The sequence below is a fragment of the Tupaia chinensis genome, unplaced genomic scaffold (genome assembly GCF_000334495.1).
Source record: "Tupaia chinensis unplaced genomic scaffold, TupChi_1.0 Scaffold000055_1, whole genome shotgun sequence".
NCBI lineage: Eukaryota > Metazoa > Chordata > Mammalia > Scandentia > Tupaiidae > Tupaia > Tupaia belangeri.
This window is the reverse complement of record NW_006159513.1, coordinates 332,886-341,178: the sequence shown is the minus strand read 5'-3', so window position 1 is coordinate 341,178 and position 8,293 is coordinate 332,886.

Here is an 8,293-nt window from a genome sequence, read left to right as displayed (position 1 = left end):
CCAGCACCATTTGCTGAAGAGGTTTTCCTTTTCCCACTGGATTAACTGTTACCCCTTGCCAAAAATCAATTGACTGTATGTTTGAGAATTTATTTCTGGGGACTCTATTCTGTTCTGTTGGTCCATGTGTCTGTTTCTGTGCCAGTACCATTCCGTTTTGATTACTACAGCTTAAAAGAGCTGGAGTTACAATACTGATCACTAATTTCTGACAAAATAAGCTTTAAAACAAAAACTGTTTGAAGAGACAAAGAAGGGCATTATATTGTAGTAAAAGGATCAATAGCTAAAGAAGATATAATGCTAATAAATAGCTATGTGCCTAACACAGGGGCACCCAAATATGTGAAGGAAAGACTATTAGATGTAAAAGGGGAGATAGACTGCAATACATTAATTGTTGGAGACCTAAACACTGCACTGTCACCTCTGGACAGATCTTCTAGACAAAAAATAGATAAAGAGATAAAGGATCTAAATGATACCATAAACCAAATGGACTTAACAAACATCTATAAAACTTTTCATCCAAAAACCATGAGATACACTTTTTGCTCACCCCCACATGGAACCTTCTTGAAGATTGACCACATCATAGGGCACAGAGGAAGCCTCTACAGATTCACAGGCATATAAACTATATCCAGCATCTTCTCTGACCATGATGGAATTAAACTTGAGTTTAATTTCAAGAGAAATCCTCAAAAATACTCAAATACATGAAAACTAAATAACCTACTTTGGAATAACTCCACAACTACTGAAGAAATAGACAGAAATCAAAATATACATGGAAGCCAATGAAAATAAGGACATGAGTTTCCACAGTCTTTGGGACACTGCTAAAGCAGTCAGTCATAAGAGGGAAGTTCATAGCAATTATTTCATATAAGATGAAGATGGAAAGAAGGCAAATGGATCAACTAACATCATGCTTCAGAGAATTGGAAAAGCAACAGCAAAAAGATCCAAAAACTCCAGGAGAAAGGAAATAATAAAGATACAAGCAGAAATAAATGAAATAGAAAATAAATGAACTATACAGAAAATAAATGAAAGTAAAAGCTGGTTCTTTGAAAAGCTAAACAAAATTGATACACCACTAGCAACACCTCTTAAGAAGAGAGAAAGGAACCAGGTGAATCAGATCTGCAATGAAACAGGCAATATAACAAGAGATACAAAACATTATTACAGGATACTAAGAACAACTATATGCCAAGAAACAAGATAATCTGGATGAGATGGAAAAATTCCTGGACACATAAAATCTACCAAGTTTGAGCCAGGAGGATATAGAAAGTCTGAATAGGCCCATAACAAGCCAGGAAATTGAATCAGTAATAAACAACCTCCCAACAATGAAAAGCCCTGGCCCTGATGACTTCAACTCTGAATTCTATAAAAAATACGAATAAAAATTGACCCCCATTCTGCTCAAGTTATTTCTAAAGATCCAAAAAGGTAAATCTCTCCCTAATTCATTCTATAAAGCCTCTGTCACTCTTATCCTTAAAACAGATAAGGACAGGACCAGGAAGGAAAACTATAGACCAATATCTCTGATGAATATAGACATAAATATTCTCAACAAGATACTATCAAATCGTATCCAACAACTTATAAAAAAGATTATTCATCATGATTAGGTAGGCTTTATTCCATGAATGTGAGGTTGATTCAAACATACACAAAAACCATAAATGTAATATACCATATTAACAGGAAGAAATATAAAAACCATATGGTCATATCAATTGATGCAAAAAAAGCATTTAATAATATATGACATCACTTCATGATCAAGACTTTCAGCAAAATTGGCATAGAAGTTTCATTTCTCAAAACAATAAAAGCTATCTATGAAAAACCCATGACAAAAATTATCCTGAGTGGAGAAAAGCTGAAAGCTTTCCCACTAAAAATGAGTACAAGACAAGTATTCTCACTTTCTCTGCTTCTTTTCAATATAGTACCGGAAGTCCTCACCAATGCAATCAGAAAAGAGGAAAAAATAAAAGGCATTCAAATAGGAAAAGAGGTGAAACTCTCTCTATTTGCAGATGACATGATTGTATACATAGAAGACCCAATGGTTTCCACAAAAAAATTCTGGAAGAAATGCACGAATAGAGTAATGTTGCAGGATACAAAATCAATATACAGAAATCTATAGCATTTCTATATACGAAAAACAGGTAGACTGAGATAGAACTGAAAAAAGGTATTCCATTTACCATAGCCACCAAAAGTATAAGATACTTAGGGATAAATCTAACCAAAGAAGTTAAAGACTTCCACAAGGAAAACTATGAGAAGCTAAAAAAAGAAATTGAAAATGACACAAAAAGGTGGAAGGACATACCATGTTCCTGGATTGGAAGAATTAATATAATCAAAATGGCAATTCTATCCTAATTAATCTACATATATAATGCAATTCCAATCAAAGTACCAGACGCATTCTTCACAGATCTAGAAAAGACAGTCATAAAATTCATCTGGAATCACAAAAGACCCCATGTTGCCAAAATGATTCTACACAAGAAGAGTGGAGTGGGTGACATCTCACTCTCTGACCCAAAAATATACTACAGAGCTGTGGTAATAGAAACAGCATGGTACTGGCACAGAAACAGACACGAGGACCAATGGAACAGAATAAAGCCCCCAGAAATAAATTCTCAAACATACAGTCATCTGATTTTTGACAAGGGGTACCAGTCAATCCAGTGGGAAAAGGAAAACCTCTTCAGCAAATGATGCTGGAAAAACTGGATTTCCACCTGCAGAAAGATGAATCTGAACCCCTATCTCTCATATTTGACAAAAATAAACTCAAGGTAGATCAAAGGTCTAAATCTAAGACCTCAAACTATAAAACTGCTCCTAGAAAATACTGGGGAAACTCTGGGAGAGATTGGGATAGGGAAGGACTTTTAAATAACATCCCCAAAGCACAGTCGATAACCCCCTAAATAGACAAGTGAGATTACATCAGCCTAAGAAGTTTCTGCATGGCAAAAGACACAGTAATTAGTGTGAATTGACAGCCTTAATAATGGAAAAATATTTTTTGTTAATTATGCATCAGATGAGAGAATGATACCAGAATACACAAAGAACTAAGGCAGCATCAATCCTATTAAAGATGGGAGTACAAGTTGAAAAAAACACAAGCTAAAGATGACATATGAATAAGCAAAAGGCATATTAAAAAATTCTCAACATCCCTCATCATAAGGGAAATGCAGATCAAAACAACAATGAGATACCACCTAACCCCAGTCAGAACAACTAAGATTAAAAAAAAAATTATAATTGTTAGCTGGGGTGTGGTGAAAGGGGGACTCTCTTACACTGCTGGTGGGAATGTAAATTGGTCCAGCAACTGTGGAGAACAATTTGGAGATTCCTCAAAAATCTACAAATAGAACTACCATATGATCCAGCAGCAATCTCACTCCTTGGTATCTACCCAAAAGTCAGAAGAACTCTTCATCAGAATAGTGCTTGCACATCGATGTTTATTGCGGCACTATTCGCAATTACTAAGACATGGAACCAACCCGAATGCCCACGAACAGATGAATGGATTGAAAAACTGCCACATGTACTCTATGGAATACTATTCATTCATAAAAAAAAAACAACAAAACCCTGACTTTTGACAGAAAATGGAGGAATATTGACAATATACTACTGAGTGAAGCAAGTCAGGCTATGAAGGAGAGACATTGTATGTCCCTACTTAATATATACTAAGTGTCTGCACTCTACGACTGAAATTGATGGACTAAAATATATAAAGACACAGTAAATGGATGTAAATACCAGATACAGTGTGTGTGAAAGAGTATGGTCTGAGTGAGGAAGGACATTTAGAAGAAAAATAGGGAGGCAAAGCATTAATGGGAAAAAGAAATGTGGTATTATCTATTGAAGATATTTTATAGTTTTATCAACTGGACTAGGAAGAAATGTTCACATGTTGAGATATTCACTTTGTTAGCTAAATAACATGATTGAATGTATAAAAGAAAATGAAATTTTTAAATGTAAGTAAAAAATTACAATTCTACTCAAATTAATCTACATATTTAATGCAATTTCAATCAAAGTTCTAGAGACATTCTTCACAGACCTAGAAAAGACAATCATACAATTTGCCTGGAATCATAAAAGACCTCGTATTGCCAAAGCAACCCTGCTCAAGAAGAGCGCAGTGGGTGGCATCTCACTCCCTGACCCCAAAATATACTACAATGCTGTGGTAATCAAAACAGCATGGTATTGGAACAGAAACAGACAGGTATAATAGAACAAAATAGAGTCCGCAGAAATAAACTCCCAGACAGACAACCAACTGATTTTTGACAAAGAGTACCTGTCAATCCAGTGGGAAAAGGAAAATCTCTTCAGAAAATGGTGCTGGAAAAACTGGATTTCCACCTGCAGAAAGATGAATCTGAACCCTTACCTCTCACCACTGACAAAAATCAACTCAAAGTCAATCAAAAATCTAAACCTAAGACCTCATACTATAAAATGCTGCTGCAAAATACTGGAGAAAATCTGGGAGACATAGGGGTAGGCAAAGACTTCTTAAATAAGAACCCCAAAGCATAGTCAATAATCCCCAATATAGACAATCAGATTACATCAGATTAAGAAGTTTCTGCATGTCAAAAGACACAATAATTACTGTGAATCCATAGCCCTCAGAATGGGAAAATATTTTTGTAAAGTATGTGTCAGATAAGGGACTGATAACCAGAATACACAAGGAACTCAAGCAGCTGTCCCCAAAAAAGATGATTAGCCTATTAGAAGATGAGAGAAGGAGTTGAAAAACTACTATTTAAGGAAGATATACAAATAACCAAGTGGCATATTAAAAAATGCTCAACCTTCCCCATTGTAAGAGAGATGCATATGAAAACCACAATCAAATATCACCTAACCACAGTCAGATTAAGAAAAAAAATAAGTGCTGGTGGGAGTATGGTGAAAGGGGAACTTTCCTACACTACTGGTAGAAATGTAAATTGGTCCAGCCACTGTGGAGAACAATGTGGAGATTCCTCAAAGATCTACAAATAGAATTACCATTTGATCCAGCAATCCCACTCCTTGATATATACCCAAATGTCAAAAGCATTCTTAGTTGGGAAAGTGCTTGCACATCCATGTTTATTGTGGCATTATTCATAAGGGCTAAGACATGGAACCTACCCAAATGCCAACGAATAGATGAATGGATTGAAAAAGTTTGTCACATATACTCTATGGAATACTGCTCAGCCATAATAAACAAGACCCTGGGTTTTGACAACATGTAGATGAATATGGAAGATTTACTGTTGAGTGACACAAGCCAGGCTATGAAGGAGGGACATTGTATGTCTCCACTTAATATATACCGAGTGTCTGCACTCTATGGCTGAAACTGCATGACTAAAGGATATAGAAACATAGTAAATGGTTATAAATACCAGATATAGTGTGGGAAGAGGGTGGGTGAATGAATAGAGTATGAGGAAGGACGTGAAAGAGAAAAATAGAAAGGCAAATCATTTATGATACAAAGAAATAGGTTATTACGTATTGAAGGTTATTTTATAGTATTGTTAACTGGACTGGTGAGAAATGTACACATGTTGGAACATTCACTTTTCAAGCTAAGTAACGTGATTGAATGTTTAGAAAAAATTAAAATTCAAAAAGTAAAGGAAACAAACACTCCACTGGATCATGTTAGGAACTGTACCATGTGTCACTGATTCCAGGAGCCAGACTGTCAGGACCATTAGGATCCTTGAAGACAACAATCTTGGCTTTAATCCTATATCATAGAGGCTGATATGTAATCTGTCTTTTGAACCATTTAAAATGTAATGGCCAGTTTCTGTTCTCCTAATACACCTGCCTCAGGCCCGTTCATGGAGAATGGAAGCCAGGACCCAGCTGCCAGATCTTTGGCTAAGGTTTACTTCAACCAAAGCTCACGATAAGTTACTTTTTATTCATGAAAAGTTACTTGTTATTCATGACTTTACCTACGGAGTAAGAATACAAACTCAGAATCATTCTCCACCTACTGTTGTGGGTGAATATTAGCAGTAGATTAGTCAGCCTTTATTTATTTACTTTTTAATTTTTGAATAGGCCATATGCACTCATTAGAGAGAGATGAAGAAAGAGCAAAAGATGACAAAGAATTATTCCCCCAATTGTCATTGACCTGAAACCTGGTATCCCTCCAGGGAGTCCAAGGAAGTACAGGTGCCACGAGATGTACAACTGGACATCCAAAGATATATTGAACATTTCAAAGAAGTTGAAATTTTTTTGGAATGTCAGTCTCCCTAGAACACTCCACCACTGCCAGTTAGGATTCCCAGAGGAGATTACCAGCCAGTGCAAGATTTCTGTGCCATAAACAGTACCACTGTAACCCTCCACCCTGTAGTGCCAAAACTCTATACACTTCTGAATCTCCTGCCACCTCATGCCAGTTGGTTCACATTCTTGGACCTCAAGGGTGCCTCCTTCTCTCTCCACTGACTTCCAAGAGGCAATCCCTGTTTGCCTTCAAATGAAAAGAAAGTTTCCAATGCTATTGTGATTCTGATAAACAATAGGGATTATAGGTGGTTGACAGGAGCAAGGATGGCTTGGTACCAGTGGTTACTATGTGAGAATCCTTGCATGTGACTAGAGATGGTGTGCACGTTAAACCCAGCCACCTTTGGGGCCAGCAGGTGGTGTGGTGGTTAAGGGCGCTGGACTCCCATGTGGCCGACTGGTTTTCAAGACGCGGACCTGGTAGCTTTCTTTCTCACTTTCTCTCTGTCTTGCTCTGTCCCTCTCTTGTCAAATTAAAATAAATAAATAAAATAAAATAATTCTTAAAGAATAAAATCCCAGCCACTCTCTTGCTCACCAATCCCAGACTGCCAGATCATTACTGCAAAGACACATTAGTGAGATCTAATCAAGTCTGTCAGACAAGTCTTCCGAGACCAGATTTAACACTCTTCACAGACAGCAGCAGTTATATACAGGATTGACAATGGAGAGCTGGGTATGTGGTGACCACAGAGGTTGGTCAGCAGGTAGGCACTCATCCAGACTCATCCAGTGTTGCACCCCAGTCGCGAATTCCCAAAAGACCACCAAAGAGCCGACTCTGATGTAAGCACAACGAAGGTCACTTTTATTCAGGCTCAAGCTAGGAGTCCCAATCTCACTGGCACAGCGGGTAAGAGTTGAGAGCCCCGCGTGTTAATTGGGTTGGGTTATTTGGCTGTTGGGGGGAGGTCGAGGAGTGCTGAGGAATTCACTCAGGTGACTATGCATTGGTTGTAGATTACAGGGTGAGTAGCTGTCTCTCCTCAATTGGTCATTAAGTTGTTAAGTTTGGCAAGAAAGTTACTTTAGGTTTCTGGTATTTTGTTTTGTTTTGTTTTTCTTATTGGTCAGCCCCAGTGGGGTGATGGTTTTATGACTTTCTTTTACATGACTGACTTGCCTCTTTGAAATGGTGCCATCCCTCAATAAGGTGGGACAAAATGGAGTCACTCTGGTTTTGCTCTGGTCTCTCACCAGACAGACCCTAAAAAATTTCCACCAATCTAAATATGCCTTTGAATAAGAAAGAAATCCTCCAGTTCTATTCTTGCCAGAGCACCCCCATACCAAATAAAATCAAAGGACAGCAGAAAAAGTAGAAACAAAGACTGGGGTCAGTGGGAGCTACCAGATAGGTGAGTATTTGTTCCATATATTTTGGCTTATAAGCTTGTGCTTCAGTACGATGAATTGACACATTGAGAACTATTTTCTGCAACTCTGTGCAACCATGTCAAGAGCAGATGTAAAACCTCTGCCTGGAACAATGTCCATCAGAAGCCAAACCAGTCCCCTGGTGTCCAGGCTATAGGAATCTCCTCTTATGATTGGACTTTACTAAGGTCACACCACGTCAAGACTACTGATATCTGTTATAGGCATTACCCTATGAATCCATCACACTACTGTCAAGAAACTGCCTCTACAAGCCCACGCAAAGCCCCTCCAGATGATGTTTCAGAAACAAGGAATCTACAGCCCTCCTCTAGTCACTTCAGAGGCTGACTAGTCAAGATATGGCAGAAGGGTGAGGAATCTACAGCCCTGCTCTAGTCACTACAGAGGCTCACTAGTCAATGCACAATGGTAGCCTGAAGAATCTACAGCCCGGGAACCAGCAGTTAGCGTAATGGCTATGTCGCTGGACTCCCATGTAGTC